This window comes from Ambystoma mexicanum, chromosome 10, assembly GCF_040938575.1.
Source record: "Ambystoma mexicanum isolate Mex_15411 chromosome 10, UKY_AmexF1_1, whole genome shotgun sequence".
Lineage (NCBI taxonomy): Eukaryota > Metazoa > Chordata > Amphibia > Caudata > Ambystomatidae > Ambystoma > Ambystoma mexicanum.
The window spans coordinates 1,539,554,457-1,539,569,619 of NC_090932.1; the positions used below are offsets into that span (position 1 = coordinate 1,539,554,457).

A 15,163-nucleotide genomic window follows, 5' to 3' on the forward strand; every position below is an offset into this window, starting at 1 on the left:
TGCCTCAAACCTTTAGAAGAAGCCGGCTCCACAAATCCCATTCAGACAAGGCACCAGCCCACGATTTATACAATTGGGTAAAGCACTCAGATGACAGGGGCAAATCTCCAAGCACGATTATTTAGCGCTTCTAGCCTTCTCTGCTTCTGCGATGTCCGCAAGGCGCAGGATAATCTTGTATTTTGCATTTATGGAAGAACGGGTTGTCATTTTAAACATGAATAGCTTGCCGGAGTGTTCTGGTGTCTGGCTGAGGGGCAACGTCATGCCAGTCATGTTGAACATTTCCCTGAATCAAGTCTTTTTTCCGTGGCTACTGCAAAGGAGGAAGTGGGACGAGCCTATTAATGCGCTTTTATCCGCGGAGTGCTGGAGTGTTCCGGTGTTCTGGCATTTGAACTTGGGTCTGGGAATGTTCAGCACACACCCAGCCAGAGGAGCGCACTTGTCGGGACTTGCTAACTGCTTGCCCGGTCCTGGGACCACAGTACTGGAAAAGCTATAAATTATTCGTAAGTGTCAGCAGTCATATTGTGTAAGATCAATTTTGGAGCACCCTAATCAATGCGGAATCCATGTTTATAACAGCTGCAGCTTACCACATATGGATGGAAGCACTAATATCCATTGCGGGCTAACAAACCTTAAGGCCTTAGAGACTGTTGCACACGCTGCTACGCTGCTCAGATAGACTGTTGCACACGCTGCTCAGATAGACTGTTGCACACGCTGCTACAGTGCTCGGAGAGACTGTTGCACACGCTGCTCAGATAGACTGTTGCACACGCTGCTACAGTGCTCGGAGAGACTGATCACACGCTGCTACAGTGCTGGGAGAGACTGATGCACACGCTGCTACAGTGCTGGGAGAGACTGTTGCACAAGCTGCTACAGTGCTCGGAGAGACTGTTGCACACGCTGCTACAGTGCTCGGAGAGACTGTTGCACAAGCTGCTACAGTGCTCGGAGAGACTGATGCACACGCTGCTACAGTGCTGGAGAGACTGATGCACACGCTGCTACAATGCTGGGAGAGACTGTTGCACAAGCTGCTACAGTGCTGGGAGAGACTGTTGCACACGCTGCTACAGTGCTCGGAGAGACTGTTGCACACGCTGCTACAGTGCTGGGAGAGACTGTTGCACAAGCTGCTACAGTGCTCGGAGAGACTGTTGCACACGCTGCTACAGTGCTGGGAGAGACTTGCACACGCTGCTACAGTGCTCGGAGAGACTGTTGCACACGCTGCTACAGTGCTGGGAGAGACTGTTGCACAAGCTGCTACAGTGCTCGGAGAGACTGTTGCACACGCTGCTCCAGTGCTCGGAGAGACTGTTGCACACGCTGCTACAGTGCTGGGAGAGACTGTTGCACAAGCTGCTACAGTGCTCGGAGAGACTGTTGCACACGCTGCTACAGTGCTCGGAGAGACTGTTGCACACGCTGCTACAGTGCTGGGAGAGACTGTTGCACAAGCTGCTACAGTGCTCGGAGAGACTGTTGCACACGCTGCTCCAGTGCTTTGCACACGCTGCTACAGTGCTGGGAGAGACTGTTGCACACGCTGCTCCAGTGCTCGGAGAGACTGTTGCACACGCTGCTCCAGTGCTCGGAGAGACTGCTGGACATGCTGCTACGGTAGCCCCGACTTCTTTTCTACTTTGTTTTTCTTTTATAATTGTCTTCTCCCCTGTTCTTTTATCACGATTTGTTCATCGATGTATACGTATGAACTTGTTTTTAAGGCAGGTGTGTACCTCTATACGGCATAACAATGGAATGATGATGTATTCAATGTGCTTAAAGTTTGTTTTTAGAACCAAATGCACAATACAGTAAAAAATCAAAAACAGTCCACTGCACTGCGGACGTGAGGATCCTTTTTGCAGTCTTCCACAGTGAGCGCAAGAGTTTTGCCAATTGACGTTTTGTAACAGTGTGCTCACGTGAACAATAACGTGTGGTCAGACCGGTAAAGTCAATGGTGTGCCCCACAAGAATTACAGCGGTGAAACCGCCGCTGCCTCGCACTTATGTGCTTAGAAATCGCCATCTCATTGCGATCAGGGTCTATACAGGGGCAATTGAAACAGGAGGTCCCTACAAAAAAACCTAAGAACAAGGCAGCACCCCTGAAAGCTGGCAAACCGGGGAATGGGAAAATCATGGGATATTATGCCCCTGCGTCTGTTCAGCTTCCAACTGAATGAGCCGGCTCTAGTACTGGCAAGTTCCCCTACGGTTCCATGTCATTTCATTGCGGGATGTTTTTTCGCGGGTTTTTTTAGAAAAAAACCCATCTAATTATTTTTTTGGGGTGGGGGGTTTCCCCCAACCCCTCCTTTTTCTAAAAAATTCACGGTAAAAAATTCCACGAAAAAACATCCCGCGATGACGGCAGGATCTGAAGCTCGCTCGGATAACTCCAGCCCCTCATCGACCTCATCATACTCTCCTCGGGAGGAACCTTCATTGAATCCTAATTTGAACTCGATTGCCGTCACTTTAGATGCGGTATTTGGTCTACGTGCTTCAATAGCGCAAGAACAAGCAAATTTGAAAATGATACTAGCAAATTCCTTGAGTGAACAGATGTAGGTGAATACTAGTACCGAGACGCTACTTTATATGATAATTGAAAGTAATGCCCGGGCAACAGTACCAACTGTTCAACCGAGGTGCATTGATAAAGAGCTAAAAATTCAGGTTATGATCTTGGATGACCCCTCACATTACGAAAAGGTACGGCGTGCTGACAAGAAACATATCTCTGAATTGATTCTTCTTTCAAACAATGCTTCAGGGGTAGGTCATAAGCCAAGACGACTAAGAAGAAAACAGAAGCGTACCTTGCAGCGGCAATCAACGAAACCATTGGATAAGCAGCTTATTATGCGTTCTCCCCATAAGCAGGTGGAGTCTAGCGATAATCAAGATAGTATCATCTGAGAGCGTGTGTGGGTCCCTTGGTCATTTCTCTGGCCCTCTGGATGAATGGCTCTATGTTCCTCGACCTTTCTCTTCTCAGCACTTAACTGTAGGTCATAAATCTCTGGTGTCCAAACTGCTTCACATAGACACAAAGGCCAATTCTGCTGAGGACTTTGAAAGTAATCAATCTGTGGCGACGCAATTCCATGCTGGCATGCCTGATACAAATATCATAATTGCCACTACTACTGGAGAGCAGGGTCTAGGACCCATGCAGGATCTGAGCAGTGGTCAACAGGCCCTCTTGCATAGAGAAGTGGATCCTACAAGTAGTTCAAGGCCTTTTGCTCGGCCATGGCCCACTCCAGTCACTACTGTAGAGGAAGATTCAAGCTCTAATTGGGACTCATGCAGCAGCTCCACGCTTGCCATTGGCCAGTAATTTGGATTGGGTACCAGAAACATCTGCAGGTGCCAAACACATTACATTTGTTGAAACAAATCCTACGGCTGCAAGCCCTTATCAAATCGCTCCTGGCTTCTCGAGTTGCTTCATCAGTTCCCTGACTTGTGTATTATCTCTTCAAAAGAGATCGAAAGTTTGGAATTGCACACTCTGAATGGCATAACTAATTGGACCTTGGTCACTTTTGTCACATTTGTTATGGTAGAACGGATTAGCAAAAATGCCAAGGCGTTGCAAGAGATAGGTATTGAGGTTCTGGTTTTCCGTCCATCACTGTCCCTAGTTAAATCAAACGTTTCACAGCATATGTCAGAAAATAACCTGCGAGGGGCTGTGAGACAGGATTTGAGTACGAGAAACATAAGCAATTCTTCCTCTTTCACATCGAATACGCAGCAATCTAACTTAGAGACAGCTAGGATTGGGGGTGTGGCCGCGTGGCAACAAAGATGGCCACGTACCTGAGGAGCTCCAAAGCACAGGAGATTTATTTCTCTTTTAACACGCTATGGATCGACTTTACATCATAACCGATACCTTCATTTGACATCGGAACCTTGCATCGGTTATTGGCCAGCATGCGCCACTGCTTGGAGCTAGATTACCTCACGGATCTGATCGCACCATTATAACACCGGTAAACACTTTTACTGTCACATCAGCTATACACGTACAGGTGGATTACAGCTTCAGTTTGCAAACGCCGCCCATCCTTAACTCTGTGTTCCTCGAGATCTGCGCATACACGGATGGAACTTTGGTGAGGCCTGCAGCAGCAGCTTCTTCTTCTTCTTCTTCTAAATTACTGAATGCGTGGGCGGACCCACGCAGGCGCTTCCCCATCCAATAGGATGATGTGCACCTACCCCCACCATTCATACACATTGTCCTCACAATCTCATAACTCCTCCCACCGCCCCGTCTGCCTCACAAAATCCAACAACACACTGCTCCCCCTCCTGCCTCTCACCCCGTCACTTCCCAGCAAAGCCTTCCCACTCAGCTCAGCCACACCCAGCACACACATCTGAACTCTCATCAATTCTATCTCCTCAACATGTCTCTCACATCTAAGCAGAAAATGTCCCACAGTCTCAGGCACCCCACATACTGCACAGTCCCTCGACTCACGCTTCCCCACTCGATATAGACAGTCATTCAGCCCCACATGTCCTATTCTCAACCGATTCAGCATCACCTCCTCCCCCCTTCTCCATTCCAGACTCCCCTCATCCACCTTCACCGACACTTTCCCACGGACACCAAAGATCCACCTGCCATTCACCCCACTCCCCCACCTCTCCTGCCACTCATCAATGACCCGTCTCACCACCACAGCCTTCACCTCATCCACACTCAAAGGCAACCTCACATCAACCGCTCCCCTCCTCATACCTTCACCCGCTGCCAGATCCACCAACTCATTACCCAAAATGCCACTGTGACTGGGGACCCACGCCAACTCCAAATCCATTCCCCCACGCACACACCGATCAATCTTCCTCCTGATGTCCAAAATCACATCCTTCCTATCACAACGTCGAGTAGGAAGTAACCCGACACACCTAGTCAGCTGATCAGGACGACGCACTGCAGGAAAACCGCTCAGAGTGGGAAACGCTCCTTTTTGCATTACAAAGGCATTTGCTGGCACGTTTTCTAAACTGAATACCTCAGCTTAATGCTGATACGTCTGCAATGAAAAGATTTATCAATTCAAGACCAAAATCTTAAATATTTGAAATAAATCTTTTGAAATTCTACAAATGAACAACCTCATTTAAACTCATATTATTGGTACTTCCCTACATCTGAAGTATTTTACTTTCATCCTATTTTTGTTAAGAACGGTTTTTGCATTTGTGAAACTCCATGCTCATTCTTAATGGATTGCTTTCAATCAGTTCCCAATAATTTTTTCTAAGGCTGTAAGACACTTCTAATATCCATATTCGCTGCGACTGGAATTCTTAAACTTTTACACACCCTGTGTAATTTTTGTCCAGAGATTTCTCGAACTGTGCAGTTGCAATCTCATTTTAACATACCAACCGCAATTTTGGGGATTTGAGGCGTTTTACCATCACCATATGAAGTCCTTTGGTATTAAATTTGACTGCTTTTGTCACAGATTACTGAAACCTTCTCTCCTTTCCATAAAATGTATTCCCGCTTGGATCCTAATTGACTTGTTGTGAACTCCTTCAGAACCACCCGTAGTGTTTTACCTCGCCCATTATATCTTTGAATCCCTCCCAATTAAGTGTGCCATTGACCTTCCGCACTTTCACTGGTGCTATTTACATTGGGCTCACTTTACTCACTCTACTCTTTATCCCATAATCTAAGAGAAATCACTCTGCTGCCACTTGATTATTTCTTCCATTAGTCCCAAGCTCCACTAACATCTTCGAAAATGTCATCCTCAGAAAATGTGCCTTTCAATGCATGTATGGAAAAGATTCTTGAAGAACTTGGCAACATACGTTCCTCTATCTCCACACTTGACTCCCACTCATCTTCCATTCAGCAAGAACTTAAAGCTTCAAAAATGACATTAAACTTTTCTCTGGCAGATTAGACGAAGCAGAAGAAAGAGTTGTACTGTACTGTTGTACTGTGGAAGACAGAGTAGAAGTCCTGGAAAGCATGCAAACAAAAATACTACGATTGGAATGTGAAGTTACAAAGTTGGAGGACAGGAATCATAGAGGCAATTTACGTTTTTATGGGATTCCTGAAAAAGCTGAAGGTGATGATCCTATCAAATTTCTAATAAACTGGATTCCTTCCATCCATGCAATCACCTTCTCACCACCATTAGAGTTACAACGAACTCATAGGGTCAGACCTCGCTTTACCAGAACTGACTCTTCACCAAGACCCTTCATTGCATGTTTTCTCCATCATCAGCAGGCACGTCAAATCCTCCAAGCAGCCAGAAATAAATCCCCTATTCTCTCCCAAAATAAAAGAATTCTAATTTCTCCAGACTTCTGCAGTGCCACCCAAGCTAAAAGGAAGAGATTTCTAGACAAGAGACCTATTCTTAAATCACTCAACATCAGATATGGTCTACTAGATCCAGCAAAAATGATCATCACCATTCCTGATGGTCCCACTAAGAAATTCTCAAATCCAGACAAACCTTATAACTTGCTCCAAGCTTTACAGAATACTCCGATGGATACTTCTTCTCCAAAATCCGTTGCCAACTCTTTCTCATCAGATTCGCAAATCCCTGTGTCAACTTTCAGAATACCCAAGAACCAGCATATAAAGTATACTCCCAAACGTAGTAGATCAACTTCATCAATTTCTTTGGAGATACCAACCACCTCAAGTCACCTCAGAGACAAATCTAGATCTCCAATAAAAACATTGTATCCTTAATTCACTTCCTGACAAACCAGGTTGTTTTGCAAATTCATTGTCTTTACTTTTGATGTGATTACAGTATCATCTTTCACCCATTATTCAGTATAACACTTCCTTTATAACTCTATTGATTCACTGGTGTGTTTAATTCTCTAATGTCACATTGTTATTCTCTCCTTTGCTCTTACCTCTGTTAGCTATGCTTATTCCAGGTTCACACTCGACATTCCCTATGAGACTTGTGTTTATTTATTCTTCTGCTCACTTCTTCTCTACTCTTTTGACATTTCTTTTCATTTATATCTTCTCATACTCATCACCTACATTCCCTTATATATTTTCTCATTTTGTCGTCTTCCCCTCCTCTTGTTTTTACCTATATGTGCCAAGTCCTCAATTGATTTAAGTAACCTCTATTCCATTGGTTTTTTTGCCATTTCTAAATGTGTACTTTAGGAGTTATATTTATGATTGTATTTTAGCCTTATATGCATCTACTGTTAAGATTTTCTTAATGTCTTCTAATGTCTATTAAACTCACTACATGGAATGTTAAAGGACTAGGCTACCCCATCAAGTGTAGCAAGATTATTTCCCTTTTAACTAAACAAAAATCTGATATTTCTCTACAAGAAACCCATTTATGCTCTAATACAGAGAATCTTAAAATGAAAGTCCCCTGGATCAGTCACACAGTTTTTGCAAATGCCTAAAATAAGAAAGCCGGCATATCTATATTCATTAATAAATGTTTAAATTTCACTCTAGTCAGTGAAGAAAAAGATCCAGAAGGCAGGTGGATCATTTTGGAAACTGTCATCAATAATCTTCCTGCCACTATTATTAATGTATATGGCCCTAGTGCCCCTAATTTCCCCTTCTTTATGGTCCTCTTTTTTGACTAAACTTGCTCAGAAGACTCCTGATATTCTAATTTTTTGTGACGATATGAATCAAGTAGTTGATTTTGTCCTGGGCCGAAAATCCTCGTCCAATTTTATCAATACTAAATCCTGATCCAGCGTCCTAAATTTTATTTAAAAATGTAACTTAATTGATTCATGGCGTTTCTGCCATCCTGAAATAACTGACTTTACATTTTACTACCCACCTCACCAATCCTTGTCTAGACTTCATTACATTTTTGTTAATTCATCTTTAGCTCCCTCTATTCTAAATTCTGAAATTGATCCCATAACCATTTCTGATCATGCACTAGTATCCACTGTTCTTGAATGGACTCATCTCAATAAATTCACACCTTGATGGAGATTCAACTCATTCCTTTTGAAAGACCAAACCTGTATTGATAAAACCAACTCCTTTATTAGAGAATTTTTCTTTAACAATCTTCCAGAACATACATCAATACACAACAACTGGGATGCTTTTAAAGCCTCACTCAGAGGATTCATAATCCAGTTCATTGCCATCAAAAAGAGACATCTGAATCTAATCAAAATTCCCTTTTAGCTTCAATAAAATAGCTTGAAAAATCATACTATGCTAATCCGAATCCTGTTTTATTGAAAACCCTTATGACCAAACGCCTCAAATTCAATAACATTTGTACAGACAAAGCCGCTAATTCCATCCACAGATCTAGAACAAAATTTTAAAATAACTCTAACAAAGCCCGAAAAATGCTTGCATTATTTCTCAAGAAGAAAAAAGAAAAACTTCTTATAATCCATATAATTTCTTCTGAAGGTAACAGATTAACTAATCCAAAGTACATAAACGACACATTTCTTCTTTTTTATTTTAAATTATATATCCAAGATTCCTCCATCAACTCGGAAAATATCAAATCTTTCCTCCAAACTAATCAAAAGGTAATTTACCTGACATAATGGATCCTTCTTCCCTTGATGCACCTATTTCTATCTCAGAAATTAAACAAGACAAACTTGACCTTAAACCTAACAAAGCCCCTGGTCCTGAAGGATTCACTCTAGATTTTTCCAAAGCCTTTGTTGATTCTATTGCTCCTAAACTCTTAGATTTATATTCCCACTTTGTCACTATTGGACAAAGCCCTGGATCTTTTAGTGAAGCCCTCCTTATTATTTTTCACAAGCCAGACAAAGATCCTTCAATTATCAAAAACTATTGTCCCATTTCTCTTATTAATTTAGACTAAAAAATATACGCAAAAATTCTTGCTAAATGCTTAGAAACCTTCCTCCCTAATCGTATTCATCCTGATCAATCTGGATTCATTAAAGGTTGTCATGCCTCTTCTAACTTGAGTTTACTATTTCTTTTTTTTTTTATTGCACTTTACTCAGTTACAACTAAGTTTTGTCAAAAAAGCTTTTACGTCGTCATGCGATTCTCAAGAAAGACGAGGCGACGGAAAAAACCTCCCCCACAACCTGGCCCATGCAGTTTAAAGTAGTCTCTTTGATGATCCCTGGATCTCTCCTTTTTCTTTAAACTGCGACCGAGTCCGGTGGCGAGCAGCCATCGATACACAGATGGTTGATCTGGTCAAACACAAGTTCGATAAGTTTGACTAACGCGTGGGACCATTTTGTGTTCTCACCGGAGATTAATCTATCCCACAGCTCATCCGTTTGGAATATCCATAGATTATCGGCCAGCGGGGGGAGGTAAAGATTTCTGTTTTCGTTCGTGCTTGAGTTTACTATTTAACATTCTAGCACAATCACAAAACTCCAATGAGCCTTTGGCCCTTAACGCCCTCGATGCAGAAAAAGCTTTGATCGCTTTTCCTGGTCTTTCATGTTCCATTCACTCACCTGACATGGTCTCCCTCCTCACTTCATCAACTTTGTTAAAATTCTGTACTCCTCTCCTAACACCTGTATCCTCATTAATAATTCTATTTCATCCTCATTTAGAATTGAAAGAGGTACTCATCAAGGATGCCCTCTTTCTCCCTTATTGTTCAACCTTGCCTTGGATACCCTTCTTCAAAACATCAGATTAAACTCTTGCATTAAAGGAATCTCTATAAACAATATAGAAGCCAAACTTTCTGCTTACGCGGATGATATTCTAATCTATCTTTCTGACACGGCTTCCTCTATTTCGCATTTAATTTCCACTATGAATGATTACTACGTTTTCTCTGGCTGCAAATTAAACTTTGATAAATCAGAAGTTATGTCCCTTACTAATACTTGCAATAGAGTCAATACCCCCTTATCTGGTCTATCATGGCAATCATCTCATATTAAATACTTAGGACTTTTTGTTGCTAAAGACATTTATACCACTATGGCCCTCATTACAACCCTTGCGTTAAGGGGTTAACGGCGCTGTAAAAGGTGGCGGCGCCGTTAACCCCTTAACGCCTGATTACGAGGTCCCTTTGCGGGTTGGAGATTTGAACGCCTGCTTTTTGCAGGCGTTAAAAACCAACCCGCAAAGGGACCTTGGTGCTAAGTACGGTGCCGCAATTTGCGGCACCGTACTTAGCGCCTTCCCCATTCCCATTGAGCCCTATGGGGCAAAAATGGGAATGGGGAAGGGCCATAGCGGCATGGGGAATTACCGCCCCGCCAACCTCGGAATGGGGCGGTAATTCCCCATTCCGCCATGGCGGAGTCGGTAAGTTACCGGCATGGACCATGGTGCTATTAGCACCATGGTCCAACGCCAGGGTCGTAATGAGGGCCTATGAATCTAACTACTTAATTGAAAAAGTCACTGAAATGACTGAAAGATGGTCGCCTCTTTTTCACTTGTGGTGGGGTCGTCTACACACAATCAAAATGATGATTAGTCCCATCGTACTATATTCGCCTTCCATGATCCCCACTGCAATGCATTCCTCCTTTTACAAAAAACTTGAGTCTTTACTTCTAAAATTTCTTTGGAATCATAAAAAACCTGCATCATAACTAACAAACTAAAACTTCCTAAATCCTCAGTTGGAGTTAAATTCCCTAATTTCCAACTTTATCATAAAGCCTTTCCTCTAAAACAACTTTCTGTTTTTAAACATCATGAACCCCTCCTTGATAAAGCCCCACTCTGGGTTGTTATTGAACCCAGCATTATCTCTCCACTTTCCCTCTCTCATTTTCTAATTACATCTTCCTGTCCCAACATTTCTTCTTATCCATCACTTCACTTATTCAAGATCATTTGGAATAAACTCCCTGCTAATTCCTTCAATAAAATAACTCCTGAAGACTTTTTTATGGTTTAATAAACAAAATTCCACCAAGTCTAACCTTTTGACTATATACAGATGGTATATTTCAGGAATTAAATTAATCCCTTTTCCAATGATATGTACTCAGTACAATATCCTACTTCTGATCTTTCCTTTGACACTTCCTTAGTCAAATCAATCACTAAATTTCTTTCTACCTTTAAGCAGAAATCGCCTTCTCCTTTTTTAAATCTTTTAATTAATAATCCCTCTATTAAAGCTGCTAATTTTTATATGTTTCTAAATGGCCCCCCATCCCCTTATCCTCTTAATCCTAGTACTATTAGACATTGGGAAACAGACTGGAACCTTCAGCCCTCCCTAGAAAATTGGACAAAAATGTGGAAGATATATCAATCCACATCTCCTGCTGCCAAGCTCACCCAAACTTATTTTTTTATTTTTCACCAGGTTTTCTTCACTCCTTCCTGCATTGGTAAATGTATTGTTGGTGTATCCAACAAATGTTGGTCATGTCATGAATCACATTTTGATTTCATTCATTTAATCTTCAAATGTAAACATTTTCATGCTTTTTGGTCTAAAGTTTGGGTACAAATGCAATCAATTTGAACTTTACAGAACCTGGGTCACTTGCTAATCTTATGGTTGGTCCTGTAATCAATCTGGTTATTATCCAAATCTACACTCCTTCTCTGTTTAACTTGTTTATAAGCATTGCCTTACATAATATTGCATGCAATTGGAAAAATGCTACCAATCTTCCATTCAATCTTTGGTGGAATTCTATGTGCTCTACCCATCGAATAGATCGATGTCATGCCTCATTATTTGATTATATGCATACATTTAATAGAAAATGGAATAGATTTACACAGTATTTGAATATTCATCTATAATAGATACAAGTTCTGTTAGTAATCTCCTCCCTTTCCCTTCTCCTTCCCTCTTGTTTCATGTCTGGGGGTAATTCATAGAATTCGGCGCACAAGTGGCACACGCGGCTGGCGCACAGAGTGTGCATGCGGCAGTCTGCGCCAGCTGCCTGTGCCAAAACCCATTTCAGCGCACAGCGTATTCATGGATTTCAACATCCATAACCAGCCGTGGCGCAGAGCGGCGCAGCGACCCTGCAGAAGCGGCAGTAATGCCCACAACACCGCCCGTGCGGCAAAAACATCGCACAAATCTCCGACATGGCGCAAAGGCCAGTGGACCAGCATACAGCCCTCCAACCATGAAAGCGCGTGGAAAACTCCTTGCACACCCCTCGGAATACACGTACCCCCCTCGCGCCAGCGAAAACACATGTAAAAGTCCACGCGCACCCCTCGGAATACACGCACCCCACTCGTGCTAGCGAAAACACATGTAAAAGTCCACGCGCACCCCTCGGAATACACGCACCCCACTCGTGCTAGCGAAAACGCGTGTAAAAGTCCACGCGCACCCCTCGGAATACACGTACCCCGCTCGCGCTAGCGAAAACACGTGTGAAAGTACACGCGCACCCCCAGAATACACGCAGTCAGCCCATCCACCCTCCCCATGCCCCACAGGCAGCCCACACCACAGGGGGGACTTTTTCCATGCATTTTACCTAATGCTAGTGGGGTACGTGTATTCCGGGGGGGCCGCATGGACTTTTACATGCGTTTTCGCTAACGCAGGCGGGGTACGTGTATTCCGAGGGTGCGCATGGACTTTTACATGTGATTTGGCAGTGTGGGCCCTCCTGGGTGTGCCCTTTCCCCCCTCCCCATGCCCTGCAGGTAGCCCACACCACAGGGGACTAGCCTACACCCCTGGGCATGCCCCGTAGGCAGCCCACACCACAGGGGACTACCCTACACCCATGGACATGCCCCGTGGGCAGCCCACATGGCAGGATGCACTTGGGAGCACCAACACATGTCCCCCACCCACCCCCATTGATGGGCACCTGCCAGCAGGCCCCGACTCATGCCCCCACCCACCCAGCCACCCAGCAGTGACGGGCACCTGCCAGCAGGTCCCGACTCATGTCCCCCTGCACCCCCACCCACCCAGTTGTGATGGGCATCTGCCAGCAGGCCCCGGCTTATGTCCCCCTGCACCCGCACCCACCCCCATTGATGGGCACCTGCCAGCAGGCCCCGACACATGGCCCATCAAACAACATGTCCTAACAAAACAGACCCATGTCCCTAATGCCAACCCAAATCCCCCTTGCCCCCTAGTACAAGCATGCAACCATCCATAGCCCCCACTCCCAAATTACCCATGCCATGACAGTCTTAAAAGAACCACCATGGCCATGCATAAATGCACAACAGAGCCACACAGTGGCAACACATGACTGAGGCAATGTTCATTGAGACATGCACAAAACCAATGATAGAACTCAACACCAATCATGAAGTTAGAATAAATGTATTAAAAACATAATGAAGTAACAGAGGAAATCAAACTTGAAAATCAATATACGACAGATATAACCAAAAAAAATGGTAATCCAATGAAACAAAAATGAACGTCATGTTGAATAAAAAAGTGGTACATTGCCAATGTCAATAACAAAAAAATAATCCAAATAAAAGAAAACCATTGATCCATGGGAAAATTGAAAAAGAAAGTATGTACAAGTCTGCAACTATATACAATGGAAGTCCAAATGGTCCATGATCCACAAACAAAAGGAAACCTTCAAAAAAGTCAGGTGAATAAAAAACTATATACACAAAGTGGAGCAATGTCCATGAACTCCAAAATAAAAGAAAAAACAAAGGAAACCTAACACTAATGAACTATGTACAATGGCGGCTGGCAAATCCAACGGCTCACTTGTTGATGTTCCGGGCCAGGGCATCATCGAACTCCATGTCGATGTCCCGGAGGCGGGCCTCTTCCCTGGCCTCGAGGTCTTGCAGGGATGCAGTCATGGCCTGTTCCAACTCCCTGCGAGTTGCCTCAAGGCACTCAGCCTGCCTCAATGCCCTGCGCATGGAGTTATCCACCCTGACCATAGTGAGCCGTACCTCCTCCGCATCTATCCGCTGGCCCAACCACTGCCACACGGAAGACACTTCCAATCCAGGGTCCTCCTGCCCTCCGGCCGATGCCTGCCCCTGTGATGTTGAAGGCCCCGAGCCATCATGGCTCCCACCTTGAGCCTGCTGCTGCCGTGCATGTGCCCTGCTGGTCGATGCCTGCATTTCCTCCTCTTGCTGGGGTCCAGTTGTTGGGGTGGCCACCCCTGCTGGACCTCCAACTCCCGGCTGTGGCAGGGATGTGTCCTCCACCAGCCTGGCCGTTGGTTCAGGGGCAGCTCCACAGGGTGCCCAGGTGATACTTGGGCAGGAAGATGGCACGGAGGACAACTGGTGCATAGGCGGTTCAGTTGAGGAGGGGGTCGCTAGATGATCCAGCACACGGAGGAACCCAACCTGGGTGACCCGTCCTAGTAGGCCGACGTGGTCAATGAGGTATTCGAAATGACGTGCATTGTCCTCACGAGAACCCTTCACGTCAGCCCGAATACCACGTTGACGCAACGTCATCCAGCTAGGACAGGCTCAACCCGGTCCCGGATTGCCACGTCCGCAGGGAGAGGAAGGCCAGTTGTTGTTTGCGCATCCCCTCCCTGCAAACGGGTCTGGACGAAGGCATCTCTGCTGGTGCAGGATGATGCAGTCACAGGATCGGGGACAGGATTACACACAGGCACCTCCGCGGCGGTCTGTGCTGCCTCCTGTCCCTGGACTGCACCACTAGTACCAGTGGAATGCCCCGCTCCAGGCCCCGTGCGTGGCCTTCCACGGCCTCCACCTCACCCAAACTCCCCACCAACCTGGATGACTCCGTGCCATCTTCCTCCATAGGCCCCTGTGGGGGCTCAGCTGCCCCTACTGCTGCCGAGGAGTCCACCTCCAACCTCCGCCTCTTGGACCTTCCCTCGGCAGCTACGGCCTGGGACGTGGCTCCAGACTCCTCACTCCCGGAAGAGATGACAACGTGGGAGGAGAGCTGGGCCTTGCCTCTCCGGCTGGCGGTGGGATCCCTACCTATGTGCTCCACAGCACTGTCTCCGCCATCTTCATCAGTCGACGCTGCAGACAGGGAGAGACAGAACACAGGCATCAGGGCACTGTACAATGTTCGGATACACATGTCAAAGTTGCACATGAGTGGCAGTGTCAAACTTCACAGATGCCATCACACTCCCCAACACTCATATCATTTGAACCCACACACATGCA

General features: G+C 45.1%; 1 long non-coding RNA gene across 1 annotated transcript in view; it reads left to right on the forward strand.

Annotated features, from left to right (window-relative positions):
• Nucleotides 1-408: 408 nt before the first annotated feature.
• The window catches only part of LOC138493357 (uncharacterized), an 86,363-nt gene continuing 71,608 nt past the window's right edge, over nucleotides 409-15,163 (forward strand). Inside the window, exon 1 of the long non-coding RNA XR_011276394.1 lies at nucleotides 409-512. This is a non-coding gene — a long non-coding RNA (uncharacterized lncRNA). The remainder of the gene's footprint in view (nucleotides 513-15,163) is intronic.